General features: G+C 42.9%; 2 long non-coding RNA genes across 3 annotated transcripts; one reads left to right on the forward strand and one right to left on the reverse strand.

Annotated features, from left to right (window-relative positions):
- Positions 1–317: 317 nt before the first annotated feature.
- On the reverse strand, positions 318–8,909 carry LOC119770061. 2 transcript variants are annotated; one of them, XR_005278640.1, is made up of 6 exons: positions 8,130–8,909; positions 7,971–8,039; positions 7,799–7,899; positions 7,646–7,731; positions 1,237–1,317; positions 318–1,178 (listed from the first exon to the last, which is right to left on the reverse strand). It is a non-coding gene; the product is annotated as an uncharacterized LOC119770061 (long non-coding RNA). The 2 variants fall into 2 exon arrangements; XR_005278639.1 differs by having other exon boundaries at positions 7,971–8,042.
- Positions 4,295–15,290, forward strand: LOC119770062. Its single transcript, XR_005278641.1, has 3 exons — positions 4,295–4,811; positions 4,872–5,082; positions 15,251–15,290. It is a non-coding gene; the product is annotated as an uncharacterized LOC119770062 (long non-coding RNA).
- The last annotated feature ends 3,559 nt before the right edge of the window (positions 15,291–18,849 follow it).

Raw genomic sequence — 18,849 nt, forward strand, 5'->3', positions numbered from 1 at the left:
CATTGTATTTGAATGAATAGTACCAAACCTTCCAACACCACGCTGTTATACGCTGAGTTTGTAAACAAAGTTAAGTTACTATTCTTACCATTTTTATTGATGATTTTAACATTGTAAAACTGTGCTTTAAGTCTTAATTTCCACAAAAACTGGTTGTTTGGTTGCCGTTTACCAACCGGATTGAAAAGTGCAGTTAATTTGTTCGGAGCTTAACAAGAAATTCGCGGAGCAAATTTTGCTATCTTTTGATCGGCAGAATGAGCGCTTTGTATCATGGCTGCTCCAATGAGTTGGGAGCCGGCCGAACAGTTGAATGCCGTGGTTTTTGCAGTGCAGTTTTCCATCTCAAATGTACAAGCACGACTGAGTCGCTGCTAAAAGAGATGGCAAAAAACAAACAAACATTCTGGCTATGTCCTTCATGCACTCGTTTGATGAATGACATTCGGTTCCGTAAGTCTGTGAAGCTTGCCAGTGAGGCTGGTCAGGATCAAAACCAGGAGGATCGCTCCACAATTGTCGAGCTTCTCAAGACCGAGATCATGCCAGAGTTGAAGGAGGAGATCCAGGCTAACTTCTCCAGGCTCATTAACTCAAGTACGATGACTCCGAAGTCGAACAGGCTGCCACCTCTTCCTCCAAGGAAACTCACCGTCTACGAGAATGGGCCCGGTGACAAGTTAGCTGGTCCTAGTCGCAACAGAAAGTCGAAGTTCTGGCTGTACTTGGCCAGAATTTCCAACGACGTCACAGTGGACCAAATCTCGGCTTTTGCCAAATCCCGATTGGCTACAGACGAGGTTGAGGTGTTCCTTTTGGTGGCAAAGGGGGTTGATGTTTCAAGGATGAGGACAATCTCGTTCAAGGTGGGCATTGCTTCGGAGCTTAAGGATAAGGCAATGTCGGCCGAAACCTGGCCAAGGGGTGTTTATTTTCGCGAGTTCGAGGAACGTAGTGTTGCTTCTGCGGATTTTGCGACTAATTTTCAACCGGTGGACCCCCCGAAAAGTCCTGGATTGCAGAACCAGAACGGCTCAGCGCCGCCGGAAGTCGTAGTGACACCGATGGAGCCAGGCGACAAGGACAATTTGTCGGAGTCAGACGAAGAAACACCAGAGAAGTCACCCTCGGAGCTGACGAAGCCGATCAGCGACGACGACTCCAAAATGTCCGAATAGCTGCAACAAACCGAGATTCTGTTAGCAATGCTTTAGCAACCAGTAACGAATCGCTTACCTCTGCCCTTTCTAAACATGTCGTGTATGTTCCGGTTATTGATTGTGCCCGTAGTACGAATTGTGAACCTGTAAATACAACCTGCACGAGCTACACAGAAAAAAAAATGTAAATTTACCCAACACTGAAACTATGCTTAACACGTAAACATGCTCAATGTAAATTTGAAAAGCAATGTAATGAGTTGTATTTCACTTAAACAGCCTTCATGTAAAATGAGATTCAATGTAATTCATGAATCTCATGGAAACACAATTTTTGTTTTGGCACAACCTAAATTTGAAAGTATGAAAGACATGTAAATTTATTTCAGATGTAAAATCTTCAAAATCTAAAATCTAAAAGCATTTAATTGCGAGTTTGTTTTGCAAATGACAGTTCAAGTGCAACGCAAAACAAAGTCGATTAAAATTTGCGCTAGAAGTGGAAGTTGTTGTTTATTTAATTAAGGTGGCTTAAACCAAAATGTTTGCGGCACCAGAGTGAAGTGAAGATGTTGTTGTTGTTTTTTTATGTAGAAGTGTTTGGATAAACAATCTTTGTTTAGTTTCGGCTGGTGTTCAGAAAACCGTAATTTTATCTTTTCATGTGCACTATTTACTTGCTGAAAATGTTGAAGTTCCAAAAACAACGTAAGTATCTTATTTAATGGCTACTTCTACATCCAAGTTGTTCAGATCATTCAACATTTTAGCTCCCTGATCTGCAGCCAGAAACGACTCACCTTTTACCGTGCAATTTGCTGCCCATCGGGAGTGACGGCCTCGAACCTGTCCCCGCCAGTGAATCCGCTGCTCCAGGATGATCTGCTGGCCGTTCTGTTTGTTTCGTAGGTCAGCTGCAGCGGCCACGTATCTACCGCTGCGTCGGGATTTTTGAGCACAGTCTGACCGGAAGCGGCTGTCCGCCTGCTCGGGCAGCGCCACCAGCTGTTCCCTAAACCAAAACCACTGAACAGGTTCGCAAATTCTCCCAAAGGGTCTCCATAAGTTTTCCGTCGGTACGGGTAAGCACGTAGTTATGTTCTCTCTGGTTTTTTTCGGGGCAGGAACACCGATACGGCCTTAGAAGAGCTGCGACATTGAATGTACATCTTGGCGGCGCCGGTTTCAAAGCGTTCCGGCTGTGCAGGTTCTGCGACATCTAGAGATGAATCCGGCTCGGTAGGTAAAGCTGGTAGCAGGCGAACGGAACGCGCCTTCGAGGAGATGTCATCGTGCTGCTGCACGGCGCCGCGTGCCATCATGACGACGGGTCGCGATTCTAGCGGTGTTGGTTTGACGGCGGCCGTGACCACCGATCAGGAGACGGGTGAGCGGCAGTCGGAGACTGGTGCCATGGTATTGGCCGATCGCGGTGTCGTTTGCAACGTCGAGTTCGATCATTTCGAAGGCGGGAACGCGCGCTGTTCGGTGTTGGCCGAGGCTAATCCGGTTGAAGGACGAGTTAGTTGCCAATCCCTTGTTGAAGGCCTTTCTAATTACTTTTTTCTTATTTCAGTACAATCTGTACTGAAATCCGATGGTATACATTGGCCTACTGGACTCACTTCGATCTGCTGTTTGTGCTCCTGGAAGTGATCGACGCCGACCACGTCCGGATGATTTCGGACCACGTGGAGCGGATGCATCTCTACCGCAGCAACAAGGAGCAGGACGGAGACGTTGGGCGTAAGTGCCGTCAAAAATCTGTCCACGATCAACCCAGAAAAGCGCGAAAACAAAAACTGGAACTTCTTGGACTTTGTCGAAGATGTTTTTGTTTCAAAATTGACAACTGACGTCTAGGAGTGCCCCTGTAACTGAAATTGCTACAGCAGAGTAATGTGATGTAAGTTGAAGGTAACGAACAATATTCGACGGAAGCGTGCGCGCACCCTGGCGATGGGTAGAAACGGTAGAAATTGGGTAGAAACCGAAGTGCTGTTCGTTTTAGCAGCGCGCTTGGAAATATTCAATATTTTTGCAGGTTCAGTTTTTTTTCTTATTCATATATTTTGGTACATCGTATTTGAATAATTGACTAAAATCAAGTTTAGTTAAATTGTTAAAGTTGTTCAGCGCAAAAATGCGCATGAAGCACGGTGCACAAGCCATTTTGATGCTTTTTTGCCTTCCTCACCTCAATGAGGAAAGGCTATAAAATCACTCGAAAAATTAACTTCTTTATTTGACCTCGTAGACCCACCTTCACGTACACCTATCGACTCAGAATCAAATTCTGAACAAATGTCTGTGCGTGTGTCTGGATGTGAGTCCGAAAAGTACTTCAAAAGTTATGCTAAAAAGACGATTTGGCTAGAGTTTGAAATATTATAAAAAGGGTGTTTTTTGTAAGAAAACCCGTCATGCTATATATTGATAGAAAGGTATTTGGAAGACCTTTCTAACGCGTTCAAAAGATTGAAGATCTGACAACTCCATCAAAAGTTATAAGCACTTAAGTGTTATTTATACACTTTTTTGAGGCCGGATCTCAAATATTTTGATGAAAAAGTTGTCCAGATCTACAACAAGCACAAAAGATTGAAGATCTGACAACCCTATCAAAAGTTATAGGTACTAAACTTTTTTTTAAGCCGGATCTTAGATATTTTGATAAAAATATGCGAGGAAGGCACCAACCACCTAAAGGTGGATTTAGTAACGTTTTTAATTTTAAAAGCTCATACTTGGGGTTGCGGCTAATTTTACGGTAAATTTTATAAATTGACAAATATAAAGTTAAAAAAAATTAAGCAGAAGTGCCTCATTTATTTTTTTAGATGAATTGCCTGGTTCTCGAGATTGTCGATTTTTTCACAATCAACTGTTTTGAAAAAAAGGTTTATTTTTTTAATTTCATTTTAGCAACCTTCTTTAAGTTAATTCCATACACATTTTTACAGACACTTTCTATTTTTCTTATATTTCTGCCAATTGTACAAGTCGTTTCATTGAAAACTATTATTTTCTGGTGAAATTTTGGGAAAGGTAGATTTGAAATAAAAATTGCATTGCGGCTTAAATGGTTTTTCTTGGCAAAATAAAATTCGCATAGGGCTTTAGGACTATATTTTGTGGAGGAAATTTATAGTCGAGACACCTACCGTCAGGTGTTAACTTATCTAGTTCAGTACATCACACTCAACAGCTTTCTGTAAACTCAGTCACAGGGTTAGAAATGTCATCCGCCAAATACGTAAACAATAAACTTGTAGGAACCGATCAGCATTTTTTAACAGTTTTGTTTAGTGTTTTTCGTTATTAAAAAAACCGGTCAGGTGAGTCGATGGCGTCGACAATATTATTCCACCGGCCGAGATGGCCAGCCGAGCCAGGGGAAGTTGGAGTTGGAGCTGTCAGTGGTCAATTGAGACGCAGTAGCAGCAAAAGAAGGATGATTCTGGGAAAAGCAGTAATCGGTTCCACTTTGAGGACGAGGATCTTAAGCCATGGTGCTAAAAGGGTGGCTTCAAAAAGCGAAGAAAAGAAAGAAGAAACGTTATGAAAGTAATGAACACAACAGAGAAGAATCGCTAAGCAAGTAAAAAATAAATCTTCAAAAAAAAAAAGGAAAATAACGAAAGGAATCTGGTGAGTATTTCTTCTTAATTTTTATTTCATCCTAATCAACTATTGTTGCGTAATTTTTAGGTTACCGTTGAATTTGAATGGAAATCATCTGATTTTATGGAAAAGGCCAGACAAAGAGAAGCACTTTTAAGCTGAACTGAGAGTAGATTCCGCACTTTAAGCAGCCCCACATTCTACTTGGGTTGGATCACAAGCTATCTGAGGAAGTGTGAGCTGATGCTATCTGTACGACTTCGACCGTGCTGGGATGCTGTTTTAAACCCAGAAAAAGGTAGCTTTTGCAAAGTTCTAATACCATAGATGAGTAAGTTCATTCCGTATAGATAAAACCACCATTCCTAGTCATCACAAAGCAACTTGCTTTTGTATAGATTTGTTTGTAGTTAATAATTTATATTAAATCTACATTTAATTTCAATTGCTCCGTTGAATTTGGTTTCTGGTGTAAGATTCAAACATTATTAAACTTGTTGGAATGATTTACTTTAAAATTTCGTTCATGGTCAACCAATTCAAGTTTTCATATAGTGCAAATACTCAATCTGATCAAATGAAATGAAAAAGTATATCATTCTAAACAATTTTCTATAAAAGCGTTTGAAGTTTACATCGGATTCTAGATTCAACGGGGCTAAAAAAAATTCTCACTTTTGTAAATTTACGTTGATTTCATCGGAAATTTACACGTTTCTGAAATGTTTTGCCTTGGTACGATTACGTTGTATGACACTTAAATTTACAATGAAATCAATTTAAAAAAGCATCATTAATGACGTGCACTTTTGGTACATCATAAATGATGTAAATTTACCGGATTTTTTTTTTCTGTGTATGTCAACACTAACGTTGAGAGTACTAGCTTTTATGTATATTACCAGAATGTCAACAGTATTGAGTCAGATTTGCGATTCCTTTCCGTAGGGTCGTAGAATTTTCGCGTCCGCTGTCGGTGTGTTTTTTCGTTTTTTTGGCGTGCGTGTGTGCGTGTGAAGGTGCGGCTGGCTTTGGCTGTCTCGATGACAGTTGAGCCAGTCAGATTTGCGATTCCTTTCCGTAGGGTCGTAGAATTTTCGCGTCCGCCGTCGGTGTGTTTTTCGTTTTTTTGGCGTGCGTGTGTGCGTGTGAAGGTGCGGCTGGCTTTGGCTGTCTCGATGACAGTTGAGCCAGTCAGATTTGCGATTCCTTTCCGTAGGGTCGTAGAATTTTCGCGTCCGCCGTCGGTGTGTTTTTCGTTTTTTGGCGTGCGTGTGTGCGTGTGAAGGTGCGGCTGGCTTTGGCTGTCTCGATGACAGTTGAGCCAGTCAGATTTGCGATTCCTTTCCGTAGGGTCGTAGAATTTTCGCGTCCGCCGTCGGTGTGTTTTTCGTTTTTTTGGCGTGCGTGTGTGCATGTGAAGGTGCGGCTGGCTTTGGCTGTCTCGATGACAGTTGAGCCAGTCAGATTTGCGATTCCTTTCCGTAGGGTCGTAGAATTTTCGTGTCCGCCGTCGGTGTGTTTTTTCGTTTTTTGGCGTGCGTGTGTGCGTGTGAAGGTGCGGCTGGCTTTGGCTGTCTCGATGACAGTTGAGCCAGTCAGATTTGCGATTCCTTTCCGTAGGGTCGTAGAATTTTCGCGTCCGCCGTCGGTGTGTTTTTCGTTTTTTGGCGTGCGTGTGTGCGTGTGAAGGTGCGGCTGGCTTTGGCTGTCTCGATGACAGTTGAGCCAGTCAGATTTGCGATTCCTTTCCGTAGGGTCGTAGAATTTTCGCGTCCGCCGTCGGTGTTTTTCGTTTTTGGCGTGCGTGTGTGCGTGTGAAGGTGCGGCTGGCTTTGGCTGTCTCGATGACAGTTGAGCCAGTCAGATTTGCGATTCCTTTCCGTAGGGTCGTAGAATTTTCGCGTCCGCCGTCGGTGTGTTTTTCGTTTTTTTGGCGTGCGTGTGTGCGTGTGAAGGTGCGGCTGGCTTTGGCTGTCTCGATGACAGTTGAGCCAGTCAGATTTGCGATTCCTTTCCGTAGGGTCGTAGAATTTTCGCGTCCGCCGTCGGTGTGTTGTTTTTCGTTTTTTTGGCGTGCGTGTGTGCGTGTGAAGGTGCGGCTGGCTTTGGCTGTCCTGATGACAGCTAGCCAGTTTGATTTGACCCTATCAACACCCTATCATACCATTTCAGCTCGATACACATCGAAACTCGTCGTTCGCACCGTTAATCAGTACCTCACTAAACATCAATCATTTAAAACTCGTAAAATCATCTCAAGTTAAAAGTTACATTGTTTAATCCTTCATTCTTTAATTACAAATGATTTTGGTTCTATCTTTCCACAGCCGGCTGTCTAAGACTAGACCATTTCATTTAAAATTTAACAACCGATAAACGGGAAATGTCTCATCCGCAGCATCCGATTGTTTGCCTTGAGAATAATATATAACATCTTTCAACAAACACTATGATTTTGGGTCGCATCATCATCTTCAATGATGAATCCTGACCAAACAACCTATCCTACTAACAAGTTTTCAGGTTCCTGGCGCTCGTGGGGTGTAAGCACAGAGTAAATCAGCTGCCCTAGTAGCAACCTGCGCTAACTAACATTCCCGTCCCTTAAAATCGAGGTCTACAAACTGACATGGCGGGCGCCGTTGGTGGCCAATGACTGTTACCTATTCGCAACTGATCTAGCTTTAGCAATCATGGTGTTTTATCTTTTCAGCGCATTCATACATGCTGTTGATAAGGGAAACACCACTAGATCGTCGAAGCCTATAATCAGTAGTGCTGAAAGGATATTATGGTTCTGTTCAGCAACGGAGGGGCAACCATGGGTGATCTCTCATGCTCATGCTCATGCTCATTACCAGAATGTCAACAGTATTCGTAGTGCAGATCGTATGCACACTGTGTTTATGTCCTCGTTGGAGCTTGATTTTGATGCCTATGCTTTCTGTGAAACAAATTTAGAAACATCAATTATGGATTCCATGGTATTCCCTGAATGTTTCAAAGTTTACCGTTGCGACCGCTCAGTTGCCAATTCCGACAAAAAGTCTGGAGGAGGAGTTTTGATTGCCGTCCACAGGCGGTTTAACAGCAATATTATTCGCGAATCAATCTGCAATGAAATTATATCGGTCAAAGTGGTAGTTGGAAGCACTTGCATTTTACTCTGCTGTGTTTACATACCTCCTGATTCAGATTTACGGCGTTATTCGTCTTGCGCCGAAGATATCCGTCTTGCTGCTGATCTTTTACCTGCTGATACAACAAAGTACGTTATTGGAGATTTCAATCTTAAACACACATCGTGGGTTAAAGAAAATGACCGGGATCTTCATTACTTACCAATCCAAGTGCGCCTACCAGAGGAGGCTGTCTTTGTCGATGACATGGCGGCTCAAGGTTTGCTACAGATGTGTGGTATACCAAATCAAAACAATCGATTTTTGGACTTATTATTTACGAACGACTGTGAAAGCTGCCAACTGGAGGTGAGTGAGCCACTTATACGTCAAGAAATTCACCACAATGCGATGACTCTTTCAATCGATGTCAACGCTTCTCAATTTGATAATGCCACCGAAGATCTGCAGCATGTGTCTCTCGACTTGAGGAATGTTAATGACGCAGCCATTTCAAATGAGCTGTTGGTTATAGATTGGCAGCACATTTTTTCGTCAACTGAATCGTTCAGCGACAATTTTATTGAGATTAACGGAGGTGAATTGATTTCTCGTTTGAATGTTTTCGGGATCTTTGACTTTGATCGATGTTTTTCGAAAATTGACAATCCATTGGACTACAACGTTGCTGTTTTCTACACATTAGTTTATGAGATACTATCCAAACACTGCAGTATTAGGAAGTCTAACAACAATGCAGTCAAGTATCCTGCTTGGTTTGACGCTGAAATCATATGCTTGCTGAAGGAAAAGAAAAGACTCTACAACATATTTCGGCGATCAATGTTGGACCAGGACAAGCTGAGTTATAATTTGATGGCGAACACGTTTAAGGCGAAGCATAGGTTGCTCCACTGCACGTACATCGATAGTGTCCAGCAAGGTATCCAGTCTAATCCCTCAACTTTCTGGAGTTTTGTTAACAGCAAACGCAAGAACAGCGGCGTTCCTGTGATTTTTTTCTTTTTTTTTTTATTAGCTAATGAATCCCAGTGGAAAATTTCCGATTAAGGGATTCATGCTTAACTACAACATTAACACTACAAACGACATTCAATTACATGGATTACACAAGTTACACTACAGTTATTATTAAATGATTGATGGCTTCAAATGTTGTCTAAATCTTATTTTGAAAGAATGTGTTTTACAAGGCGGATACGGCAGGCAATGTTATCGAAGCAACCGACCTATTTTCAAATTATTTTAAAAGTGTTTACGCAACAGCTAGCCATGATGAAGTCCCATTCACTCAAGCATCTTCGAGGAACATTCCCATTTTAAAACTGTCTGCAGAGGACATCCGTCGTAAAATCTCAACTCTCGATGCATCCAAAGGAAGCGGCCCGGATGGATTGCCAAATTCACTACTCAAAAGCTGCGTTGAAGGATTTCTGGCGCCTTTAGTCTTGTTGTTTAACAAATCACTTCAAACTGGACATTTCCCATCACTGTGGAAAATCTCTCACATCATTCCCATTCACAAATCTGGATCGAAGCTGAATGTGGAAAATTATAGAGGAGTTGCGATTTTGTCAGCTATTCCCAAGCTATTTGAAGCGTTAGTCTACGACAATCTTTATCCTTGGATCGAGGAAGGCATTTCGGATACTCAACACGGATTTTTGAAAAAGCGATCAACAGTCACCAATTTAGCAGAATTTGCGTCCAAAACAGCTCTTTGGATGGCTGATGGATTCCAAGTGGACACAGTTTACACGGATATGTCCAAAGCATTCGACGTTGTTACCCACATTAACTCAGTGCGGACGTTACGCATCGGCGGCCGTTACTGATCGTGTGGTCCGCCCTAGAACCGCCCTGGCGAACCGAGGGCGGGCCGCCTGGACGGTTGAAATTTGACATTTGAAATTTTTCAATTTCGTCCGCCCTCCATCCGCCTTGGCGTGCCATGGGCGCATCGCCTGGGCGGTTCAAACTGATCGCTGAAATGTTTCAATATCGTTCGCCCCTCAATCTCCGCGGCGAGCCAAAGGCTGATTGCCGTGGCGGTTTGCATCTGGAGGAATTTATTTCGAATTTGACATTTCAGTCAGTTTTCAACGAGCTTCGGTGGGTGTTGTTATTTAATCGGCGGCTGTGATTTTCGTTGTTAAGTTCGTGTTGGGAGAAGTGTTGTGTTGTTTAGATTGTTTACTTATGTAAACAAACAGTTGAAAGTGCGTTTGAAATAGTGATTGAAGGTTGTTTTGCAAGAATAATCGTTATTGTTGGTGTAATTTATGTGACACCCCTTTAATTTTTTTTACAGCTTCCTGGAACATTTATAAATGAACGGCTTATATGTATTTATCTATTCTGCCAGCGGGGTATCCCGATGCTGAGTTGACACCCGAGCAGCAAGAGGTTGTTAAAGACGAGCTGCTCAAGAAAGTGCTTGAACAACGCAGGGAGCAGTTTAAACCAAAGTTTGTGTACTGCAAGGCTAAGGCCGGCCTGGTGATGCTGCTGTGCCAAGAAAAGGGCACTGCAGATTGGGTAAAACTGACAGTACCCACGATGATCCCATGGGAAAACGCACAGCTCAGTGCCTTGAATGAGGCAAACATCCCCCGCAGGGATGTGCTTCGGGCGTTTTTCTATAGGAGTAAAAACGATGAGAACGATACCATCCTAGGATACCTCGAGAGTCAAAACGACAACCTCGACACTTCAGCCTGGAGGATCCTGCGTCGCTCGGTGAAGGTGAACGATCATGTTGCTTGGTTATTCACTGTCGACTTAGCATCAATGCAGCTGCTGGAGGAACGAAATTTTGTGGTGAATTACAAATTCGGTCAAACCATGTTCCGGAGGAAGCAGTCGGACAACGAAATCCATCCGGCAGACGACGATTCAGATATGGATAAGGACATCTTCGACGAAGGATTGTCGTCAGATGTCCTGGCTCATGGGAGTGTGTCGTCACGCCCTTCTGGTAATGGTACTACTGATGGTAAGCTAAACAATCTAACACAAAATCTTACTGGTGAGGACATCAAGCAGGACCCCAGGGCGTTAATCGCACAGGGTTCTGCTGGTGGATCCACTAGTGAAACAAACAATACACAAACCGAGTTATCTGGTGGGGACATCAAGCAGGACCCCAGGGCGTTGATCGCACAGGGTTCTGCTGGTAGATCCACTAGTAAAACAAACAACACACAAACCGATTTATCTGGTAAGGACTGCTCGACGGACCCCAGGGCGTTGAACGCACAGGGTTCAGAGAGCGGTTCTTCCAGACTTGATACAAAAAATGAAGAAATAGGGGAGGCCACCAACCCAAAATAAAAGGTGGGAAAACTCAGCAATGAAAAGATTTATTCAAGTTAACCTCCATCATGCGAAGGGTGCGTCAGCCATTCTTTGCAGAAGGTTCATGAAAAATAACATCGACGTTGGTCTCATTCAAGAGCCCTGGATAAATAATGGTAAAATTAAAGGAATTTCTGCTCTAATGGGGAAATTGTTATATGATGACAGTTTGCCTAATCCAAGAGCAGCTATTTTGGTCAAAAATAATACAAAGTTCATACCAATCACTGAATTTATTTCCAGAGATATTGTTGCGATTCAGATGGAGGTCCCTACGGTCAGAGGTAGTACCTGGGTGTGTATAGCTTCCGCGTACTTTCCCGGTGATACCGATGAAGCTCCTCCAGCTGACGTAACAATGTTTATTTCTTACTGTAAAAAAATGAATAAACAATTTATTGTTGGTTGCGACGCCAATGCTCATCACACAGTATGGGGTAGCACTGACATTAACAGTAGAGGCGAAAACTTGCTTAACTTCATAACAACTAATAATATTGATATTTGTAACAACGGCAATTGTCCCACGTTTGTTACAACGACAAGACAAGAGGTCCTGGACCTCACGTTTTGCAGTGATGTTATTTCTGAAAGGGTTATAAATTGGCAAGTATCTGATGAAACATCTCTTTCAGATCACAAACAAATTGAGTTCGAGTACAACGCTGGAGAAATGATAGTTGAAAAATATAGGAATCCAAAGAAAACCAATTGGGATGCATATAAAATTCAATTAAATGATTACGACTTTAATTCTGAGGATGAAATCCGTACTGTTACACAGTTAGAAAAGCCTCGTCTGAACTAATCCTGGCTATAACCGATTCTTACAAGGCTAGTTGCCCAGTCCAACAAAGGTCCTCTAGTCGTGAGGTATCGTGGTGGAATGAGAAACTAGCTGTGCTACGGAAAGGTTCTAGAAGATTGTTCAACAGAGCAAAAAAAACTGGAGACTGGGTCTCATATAAAAGTGCCCTGACTAAATATAATAAAGAAATAAAACGATCAAAACGCAGTGACTGGAGACGTTCTTGTGAAAAAATCGAGGAAACTCCAATAGTCGCTAGGTTACAAAAAGCTCTTTCCAAAGATCATTCAAATGGTCTAGGAAATCTTAACAAGACGGACGGCAGTTTTACTAAAAATTCTTCTGAAACACTGGACTTAATGATGAAATCTCACTTTCCTGGTTCAACTAAGGTAACAAGTGGTATGAATCAAGCCGAGGGCGAAAGACTGGCAAAAGATTGGTCTGTACTCGCCCATAATAAAGCCTGTGAAATATTTACTCGTTCCAAGGTTGACTGGGCGGTGAGCTCTTTCAAACCATTCAAGTCTGCCGGGACAGATGGAATTTTTCCTGCTCTTCTCCAGCAGGGTAAAGATATTAGCCAGTATCGCTCTTAGCTATATCCCAAAAGCATGGAGAGAGGTACGGGTCATATTTATCCCAAAGGCGGGGAAAAAGGACAAAACAAGTCCCAAATCCTTTCGTCCGATTAGTCTTTCTTCAATTTTATTGAAAACAATGAAAAAATACTTGATGACTTTGTAAAAAGGACGTTTTTGACAAAATTTCCTCTTAATAATGCCCAATTTGCATACCAAAGTGGTAAATCAACCATAACTGCTTTGAATTGCTTAGTTTCTAAAATTGAGAAGTCCCTTAAAGCTAAAGAAGTAGCTCTGGCTGCTTTTCTAGACATTGAGGGAGCTTTTGATAACGCATCTCATAGCTCTATGTGCTCTGCAATGGAAGCGAGGGCTTTGAATCATGTATTATCAAATGGATTGAAGCAATGCTTATTGAAAGGGAGATTTCTGCCGACCTTGGAGGAGATCGACTAGTAATCAGACCACGGAGGGGATGTCCACAAGGTGGAGTTCTATCACCTTTGCTCTGGTCATTAGTAGTCGACGACCTCTTGAAAAAGTTAGCGAGTCTCGGATTTGAATTGATTGGTTATGCAGATGATATCTGCATTATAGTGCGGGGAAAAATAGAAAGTGATATTTGCAATCGAATGCAATCGGCATTGAATTTTATTTCGAAATGGTGTAAAAACGAGGGTCTTGGAATTAATCCCTCCAAAACAGTTATTATACCGTTCACTAGACGAAGAATATTAGTATTACCTGATCTTTTTATTCGTGGAGTAGCCATTGAGTTTTCTACTGAAGTGAAATATCTTGGTATTACTTTGGATAGGAAACTTAACTGGAATACTCACTTGAATAATGTATTAAACAAAGGAATTAATGCTCTATGGGTGTGTAAAAACTTTGGAAAAAATGGGGCCTTCGCCCTAAAATGATTTATTGGATAGTAAGACCAAGAATTACGTACGCCTCACTTGTCTGGTGGCCAAAAGTTAAGGAAAAAAAATCACAAGATAAACTAGCTAAACTGCAAAGATTGGCCACCATTTCAATAACAGGAGCTATGCAAAGCACTTCATCTGCCGCATTAAATTCCCTGTTAAATTTACTTCCTCTTCACAAATTTGTAGAATTAGAAGCATTTAAAAGTGCTTTATTAATGAATCGATCCACAAGAATTCAGGATAAAGAATTGACTGGGCACTTAGAGGTCCTTAAAAACTTTACTCTGAATCCGGCGTTAAACTCAATAGTAGACTGGATGCCGACCAAGGCAAACTATGACATTCCATTCACAGTGGACGCTAAAAGTCGCTACGAGTGGGATAATGGTGGGCCTAATCTTCGTCCAGGCTCTGTTGTGTTCTACACGGACGGTTCCAAAATGAACAACAAGACGGGAGCAGGAGTTTTGGCCCAGGAATTGAAACATTTGTTTCAATGGGACAATATCCAACAGTTTTCCAAGCCGAAGTTTATGCAATAATTGAATGTTTGCACATTTGCTTTAAAAGGAATTATAGATTTGCTAATATTTGTATCTTTTCTGACAGCTTGGCAGCACTGAATGCTCTGAAAGGGTATACCTGCTAGTCAAGACTAGTATGGGAAGGAATCTATTTACTAAGGCAATTATCCCAAAATAACGCGGTTAATCTTTACTGGGTTCCTAGGCATTGTGGAATTCTAGGAAACGAAATAGCGGACAGCCTGGCAAGGAAAGGTTCTGATGCCGACTTCATTGGCCCAGAACCTTTCTTTGGTGTTCCAGACTGTTTTCTAAAAATGGAGCTTAAACGGTGGGAAATATCAACAATACAATCTATTTGGAATTCTACCGATTCTTCTAAACAGGCAAAAGATTTATCTTTCCAAAAGAGAAACTTTCTCGAGAATTACTAAAACTAGACAAAAGAATTTAAGAGTGATCGCTGGTTTATTAACTGGTCACTGTCCATTTAAATATCACTTATTCAATATGAGGAAAATCCCAAATGCAACTTGTAGATTTTGTAATATTGAAAATGAAACATCAGAGCACCTGCTTTGCAATTGCGGTGCCCTGACCCAAAGTAGAATTTCATTTTTCGGAAAAGGGGTCTTACAGCCCTCCAATATCAATATATTCCGTCCTAGTAGGGTGATAGACTTTATAAAACAAGTCGTACCTAACTGGGACAACACGCAGTAAACAGGAGCTGCCTCTCATCGTTCCATGATGTTGGGTTAACCTGATTTGCTATAAAAAAAAGGGTCACACCACAATATTCCTCTAATTGGTCGCAGTGGTATCAAGGCTCAACAAAAAAAAAAAATCTGCATTTGATTTATTTGAATGTTTATATCATTCCTATTCCTTGTCCTTTTTTCTACCATTCCTCCATACCATATATGATTAAATTTCATGAACTAACGACAGTTACTGAAATAGCAATGGAACCATCTGAAGAATTTTTCTTTAAAATATAATTATCTTTCTTCCAGCTTCCGGGAATCTTCTTCAATTATAATGCCTACATTTATCTATTCACTAGATGATTTATTTAAATGTTTATATCCTTCCTTATCCTATTCCTTTTCTTTCAGCAATGGAACCATCTGGAGCATTTGTCTTTTTAATTATAGTTGTTTGTTTTGCCGCTTCCCGGAATCATCTTTAAAATTACTGCTTATTTGTATTTATCACTGTAAGATTTATTTTTATATTCATATCTACCATTCCCCATACAATATATGATCAAATTGAATGACAAGAAAGAACATGGGGTGTAATCTACTAGGATACTTTCTTCGGATTAGCTGCGCTTGTGTTTTATTAGATTAGAGTATGAATTGTTAACATTCAATACGTTGACTGTTTATATGTAAGTACCAATAATACATGAACATTTTAAATAATTTGGTTTTTAAGAATTAGTTAAAGAATTATTTTTATTTGCTGGAAATGGAAAATCTTCGCAACAAGTTTGCTTATCTATATATTATTTTGTTTCTTTATTTTTTTTTCATCATTTCACCTCAGTGAACTAACAACGCACGTAAGATGTATTGAGAACAACATTATTTTGAAAATTATGTTTTTTTTTTCCATATTTTTGTTTTATTTCTAAATTTTAGCCAGAGTTCGGAAACTCACTCACGAGGTACTCAACTATGAGGAAAAACTAAGTTACCTGCGAGTAAATTACTCATCACTCTCGGTGAGTGTGAGGGCCTTCCTCATTTACTCACAAAGAGGGCTTTAAGCGCTCATGAGGGCTATTTTAGAAAACAAATTTCGAGATGTCAAGCTCTAGATCGGTGATTTTCTTGTTCACTCAACAGCGTAAAAGTAGTCCTGATGGTAGAGGCGCAGAGCTATCAATTAGATGTTTTTGTATCACAGTGGTTTAAATCCTGATTTTTATCTGTTTTTTTTTCAGCGAGTTTATTTTTTTTAATCACATAGTTTGTTGTCAGCTTCCAGCTGTCCTACCGACGGATAGGTCGGAGGTTGTTTAGACGGGGGAAGCCTCTGCGGGTGGATTTTTACAGCTTTACCAGCAGTGGATGACCGTGTTGCTGAGGTAAGTGGCCACTCCCGGTCGTCGACAGTTGTACAAATGTGTTTTGGTTCAGCATCGGGTCATGCCGAAGAAGTTGCAGTAGCGGCGGGGCTTGGAAGTTCACTGAAAACTAAAAAAGGCCGATCCAGTGCTTTAAACAGCTTTAGACTAGGGCCACCGGCGGCTGCTGAGGCTCCACTGGCGTGTCCTGGTTCTTACAAGACATATTGGTAGAACTGTCAGCGACCGGGAGTGGCCACAGTTGCACAGCTGTCGAAGGGAGTGACCACCATTACCCACAGTAACACGGCCATCTTCTTTTGGTATGGCAGCCAGATCCACCCGCAGAAGCTGCCCCCGTCTGTGGCCTCCGATTTGTCCTGCGGTAGGTCTATCCACAACGGATTCGACCGGTCACCAATCTTAAAACTATGAAATTAATTGCCCATCCATTGGACTTTGACAATCCAAGGTTTCTTTTGAAGCAATGGAAAAAAAATTACAGACAGACCAAAAAAAATATTGAAGCCGCATTAATACAAACCCTGAACCTTCGGATTTATAGACATTGACGCTACCTCCAATGTACAACCGATTGTTAAAGACACATGATTTTGAATTGATGTTGTCATTGATTTTGTAAATAACAAATTGTTGGAAACAGCCTACTCACACCCTCATTTTACTCAAATATGAGTAAATTTACTCAGCCCTCACACTCACGGTGAGTATCGAGAGTGTTTGCTGTGAGGAAGCCTACTCGATTTGTGAGTGTGAGTGGTTTTCCGAACTCTGATTTTAGCACACAAGAATCTACAAAGATCTGCATTTCTATATAAGGCACTTTGTGTTTTTTCAGTTTTAGATGAACTTGAAAAAACACTATCAGAATCCTGAAGGAACCTGAACGGGTATTCTGCGTGGGCGGATGAAATATGTATGAAAGGCGAATCGAGGGCGGGCCAAGGCGGTTGGGGCTTTTTGGGCGGATGAACTTTATATAGGGGGCGGATCGGGGGCGAGCCGCTGGCGGACCAACCTATAGGGGCGGCTGAACCGTATATGAGAGGCGCAACAAGGGCGAGCCAAGGTGGTTGGGGCTTTTTGGGCGGATGAACTTTATATGGGGAGCGTATCAAGGGCGACCCGCTGGCGAACCAACCTACAGGGGCGGCTGAACCGTATATGAGAGGTGCAACAAGGGCGAGCCAAGGTGGTTGGGGCTTTTTGGGCGGATGAACTTTATATGGGGAGCGTATCAAGGGCGGCTGAACCGTATATGAAAGGCGCAACAAGGGCAAGCCAAGGCGGTTGGGGCTTTTTGGGCGGATGAACTTTATATGGGGAGCGTATCAAGGGCGACCCGCTGGCGAACCAACCTACAAGGGCGGCTGAACCGTATATGAGAGGCGCAACAAGGGCGAGCCAAGGTGGTTGGGGCTTTTTGGGCGGATGAACTTTATATGGGGAGCGTATCAAGGGCGGCTGAACCGTATATGAAAGGCGCAACAAGGGCGAGCCAAGGCGGTTGGGGCTTTTTGGGCGGATGAACTTTATATGGGGAGCGTATCAAGGGCGACCCGCTGGCGAACCAACCTACAGGGGCGGCTGAACCGTATATGAGAGGCGCAACAAGGGCGAGCCAAGGTGGTTGGGGCTTTTTGGGCGGATGAACTTTATATGGGGAGCGTATCAAGGGCGGCTGAACCGTATATGAAAGGCGCAACAAGGGCGAGCCAAGGCGGTTGGGGCTTTTTGGGCGGATGAACTTTATATGGGGAGCGTATCAAGGGCGACCCGCTGGCGAACCAACCTACAGGGGCGGCTGAACCGTATATGAGAGGCGCAAAAAGGCGAGCCAATGTGGTTGGGGCTTTTTGGGCGGATGAACTTTATATGGGGGGCGTATCAAGGGCGACCCGCTGGCGAACCAACCTACAGGGGCGGCTGAACCGTATATGAGAGGCGCAACAAGGGCGAGCCAAGGTGGTTGGGGCTTTTTGGGCGGATGAACTTTATATGGGGAGCGTATCAAGGGCGGCTGAACCGTATATGAAAGGCGCAACAAGGGCGAGCCAAGGCGGTTGGGGCTTTTTGGGCGGATGAACTTTTTATGGGGAGCGTATCAAGGGCGACCCGCTGGCGAACCAACCTACAGGGGCGGCTGAACCGTATATGAGAGGCGCAACAAGGGCGAGCCAAGGTGGTTGGGGCTTTTTGGGCGGATGAACTTTATATGGGGAGCGTATCAAGGGCGGCTGAACCGTATATGAAAGGCGCAACAAGGGCGAGCCAAGGCGGTTGGGGCTTTTTGGGCGGATGAACTTTATATGGGGAGCGTATCAAGGGCGACCCGCTGGCGAACCAACCTACAGGGGCGGCTGAACCGTATATGAGAGGCGCAACAAGGGCGAGCCAAGGTGGTTGGGGCTTTTTGGGCGGATGAACTTTATATGGGGGGCGTATCAAGGGCGACCCGCTGGCGAACCAACCTACAGGGGCGGCTGAACCGTATATGAGAGGCGCAACAAGGGCGAGCCAAGGTGGTTGGGGCTTTTTGGGCGGATGAATTTTATATGGGGGGCGTATCAAGGGCGACCCGCTGGCGAACCAACCTACAGGGGCGGCTGAACCGTATAT

This window comes from Culex quinquefasciatus, chromosome 3 (assembly GCF_015732765.1).
Source record: "Culex quinquefasciatus strain JHB chromosome 3, VPISU_Cqui_1.0_pri_paternal, whole genome shotgun sequence".
Taxonomy (NCBI): Eukaryota; Metazoa; Arthropoda; class Insecta; order Diptera; family Culicidae; genus Culex; species Culex quinquefasciatus.